This window comes from Diadema setosum, chromosome 4 (assembly GCF_964275005.1).
Source record: "Diadema setosum chromosome 4, eeDiaSeto1, whole genome shotgun sequence".
NCBI lineage: Eukaryota > Metazoa > Echinodermata > Echinoidea > Diadematoida > Diadematidae > Diadema > Diadema setosum.
In genome coordinates this window covers 39887957-39892342 of record NC_092688.1, presented here as the reverse complement: position 1 = coordinate 39892342, position 4386 = coordinate 39887957, and positions in this window count along the sequence as shown.

Sequence of the window (4386 nt, the reverse complement as noted above, 5' to 3'; positions counted from 1 at the left end):
TCTTCTTTATCATGATAAAGAGGAAACGATTTTTTATAGGTTTGCTTTAACTTGCAAAAGAATATGATAATTTCAAAGCAATAGTCGTTGGACATTTATTATAGCAGGGTGACTTGTCCGTAAATAAACACACACAATGTTAGAGCTTCAGATACATGATTCTTTTCCGTCTAGGGCTTTTTGTGCATGTGTCTATTTGTCGTTCATTTCTCTTTTTTTTTTTGTTGGACTCATTGTCATTATTAACATTTTTTTTTTTTTTTTTTGAGGAACGAAACAGTTGTGAATACACCTTTTTGTCTAGTTTTCTGTATGTTATTTTAAAACTAAGACAAAATTACTTTATTGGGAAGAACAGACATCTGAAACACGATTTGAACACATTGCTTCTTTATTTGAAAAAAAACCCAACAACAACATTCATTTGTGTTAATTCTTTTCTTACCACTTAACCACAATCAGTTTAGTATATAAAACACACAGAAACAACAAAACAAGTGCGTACTAACTACATTCAAAATAATGGTCTTCGAAAAAAAAACAACAAATAAACATTACCATACATATAGACAACAATGTGCAGCAAACGAAACGAGGCTTAATGCAAATATATAATGTATTATAACATGCACGCGTTGGTCGAGGCTGACATATTATAAAAGAATGTGCTCTGATACATAAACTGACAAAAGAATAGAAGGATAACGGGCAAGATTTCGGCATTTAAATCGAGTGTTCGGTTTTATATTGACAAAGACTTACGGATTATCATATTCTTTACGAAACTATATTACTACAATTATGACCCTGGACCACAAAACCAACAAAAAGTCGCCAGACATGAAGTTTTAGTTTATAAGGACAGATTCTAAAAGAGCAGATGCTTAAAATTGTGTATATCTCAATTCAAATAGATTCTCCTAACCTATATAAACATTGGAAAGAAAGCACACACTCTGGATAAGTGTGAACTGAGAAATGAGGCTTTGAAGTACGGGGTCTATTAAAGCGCTGCATCTTTACCAAGCCGTGCTAGCTGCGCAATGAAAGGGACAAAACACATAATGTAAACCACCGGAGCAACAGCAATGAAGAGATTATCACACTAAGCTGAAACGTAGCATACTCTATTAACACATTCTGTCCATGATAATTTCATCTTTCAAAGCAGTAGCATCATTCTTTCAAAATTTATTAGAGTTGAAAGTGAAGAGTGCAAAGGATTTTCACGAACTGAAAAGGGGCCTCTAAGAAAAGCCTGATCACTCTACTCTATCAACATAGGGCTTGTTGAAAAAGTGTTAAAAACCCACTTTCCCATTCAATTTATGATTCCAAACTCAAAAACAATGTAGAAGAACAATAGTTCTTTCAGAAAATATGGTTGACCTGTTTCACCTTTCTTGAGTCCTCACGTTAAATCAGGGGGTGCAACTTTTTGTTTGTTTTGTGATGCACGGTCACAATTACAGTTTCAGGGCTTCGTTTTGCTACACGTTTCAAGTTGACATGATGAATAGAACATTGATGTAATATTATACTAATAAAGAATTTTCACAGATTTCTTGAATGATTTTAAGGATTTAATAATCTCAACATGGTAGAGTGGAGTCGTACAGTGTCGTACAGAGTACAAGTCTCAACATGGTAAAGTCGGGACCTGTTGACCGGGATGTTTGTTTGTTTGTTTGTTTGTTTTATTTTATTTAATCACGGGATAAAATGCCCTCGATCAGCCAGATGAGGCTGTTTTTCAGAGAGGCCGTGAGTACAGTGTTACAGCAACAACAAAAACAACACAACAGTTAACAAATCAATCAAAGTAAATTAACAATTACACAAAAACACATAGAAAACAACAAGCATAACATAATGAAATACATTACAATATAGCAGAGACTAGATACCAAGAACAAAAAAAAAAGAAGAAGAGGAATATAAAGGTATACCCACTTAACACAAACGCTACAAAAGAGGGTGACACAAACAAGTTCACGTAAATTCAGACAAATTAGCTCAAACATAGTTATGAAATCCACACTATAACACATACTCTAACTGTCTTTCAAAAGCCTTCAAATTACCTAGTATTCTTACATTTTCGGGGAGACTATTGAATATTTTAACACTGGAATAAATGCATCCAAATTTCATGAAATTTGTTCTGGGTTTTGGAAGTATGATAATATTACGTGAATTACGTAAATTATATTTATCTATTTTGATAACTACTTTTTTACAGATAAATAATGGCAATAACTTGTGTAATAGTTTAAAAATAAATATTACCGCGTGTTTTTCCCAGCGATTCATAATTGCTTCTACGCCAGATAATTCATATAAGGCTCGGCTACTGAAACGATTATCTACTAATAGAATGGTGCGGAGAGCCCTCTTTTGCAAAACACTTATTTGATTTACTAGACTCTTACTGGCGTTCCTCCACACAATTGAACAATAATCCAAATGGGGCTGAATTAACCCTTTGTATAAAATAAGGGCGGTGTCTTGCGGAATATATGGCCTTATTCTCTTGAAGCAGTACAGCGCAGAAGAGAGTTTGGCCTTTACATTGGCAATGTGATTGTTCCACGTCAGGGTGTCGTTTAAGGTCACACCTAAATACTTACAGGAGCTTTTTTGTTGTACGCAAAAATCATTAACCGTAACCTTAACGTTATCAAAGAGGTGTTTTTTTCCGCATAGGTGTGACAATCATGTATTCACACTTTTTCTCGTTTAGCAGCAGTCCATTGTACCTCAGCCAGTTCGTTATTGCCCTTAAGTCATGATTTACACACTTTTCTAAGTCATGGGGATTGTTTGATGGGTAGTAAAGGCAAGTGTCATCAGCGTACAAAGAGACAGTACAATGTTGTACTACTTCAACAATGTCATTGATAGTTATCACGAACAGAAGCGGTCCGAGGATACTCCCCTGGGGAACGCCACATGTAACGAGACGTTGTTCAGACATATTTCCGTTAACAACTGTGATTCATTAATCAATGATGTCTCATTAACTTTCCTAAAGCTTGCAGTTGTCGTTACTCACAGCGTAAAAGATATTTAGATCTTCTTCTTTACTAATGAAAAGAACGCTGTATATAGGTTTTCCCATTCATTTTCAAACTTTTTTCATTAAATTTCACAAATTTTTACTTCAATTTCGTCGCGGGATGTCGGGAATAGGCCAATCTTACTTTCAAATTCGTCTTTCGTCGTTCATTTTCAAATAAAGTCCATTCAATTTAGTCATTTGGCATACATTTTCGTCATTTACAGTTCAAATTTGTCAGTCTCACTCGCAGCACACAAAACAGCAGGATCGATTTCGTCTTTTGTCAATCATTTTCGTTAAATTTTCATTCATATTCGTCTCATATCTCTATCGGGTGTGATTTACCAGTCTTTCGTGTGTTTTTTTTTTTTTCTGTAACCGTTCACATTTTACATTCAGGAGGTAACATACACACAAGTGCCCCCCCCCCCCCCACACACACACAGAACCACAGATACAGACACACACACAAGCAATCCGAGTACACACTGATACAAACAGACTTACCGTCTCGCAAACGAAAACACTGACAAACGATTTCTAGGCAAACATGATTAAAGACAAAATTTAAGTGTAGAATTATAACCTGTTTAATGTCAAAGAATGGATAACATAATTATGTTTGCTGCTTTCTAGGGTACAAAATTTAAAGTTTGCGTCATGCATTATGATGCGAAAACCTAAACATTACGGGTTAAAGTTCAAAATGTGACACTGACATACTGTCCTGGATTATGACTTTTGACTGTCGTTTATCCTTATATCAATTTTGGTTGGCAGTTATGTTCGTGTGTATTGTCTAAGCAAATGGTTAGGGAATAATGTGTAAAGATACAATTTACGACAGAAAGTAAAAATATGTCGGTTTAAAATTGGTTCACCATCAAAATAAATAATCAACAACATCTGACTAATTTGAATGAAAAATTCATGAAATTATGTGAACAAAAACGAATTTAATCTTCACATTCTGCGATCCGTCAGCGGGAGGGATGAATTTGAATGACAACTAACGATTCTGAATGCTATGTCTTCGAAAATGTTTGACGAAAAACGAATTACAATGACAATTGACGAAACTGAAGTTAGGATTTGCGTTCCACGTGATTCTCGGGACGAAAATGAATAATAAATCTTTGAAATTGAATGACAAAAGTGCGAAAATGGATGGGAAAACCTATATTTAAAAAATGATAATAATCCTCACATCATGAAAAAAGTATATTACCATTATTGATGAGTATAAAACACCATAAAATTTGTGCCGTGTCATAAATTTCCTGTTTCCTTAGCGATGACCCCAAGGCACATTATCAAGGAATGCA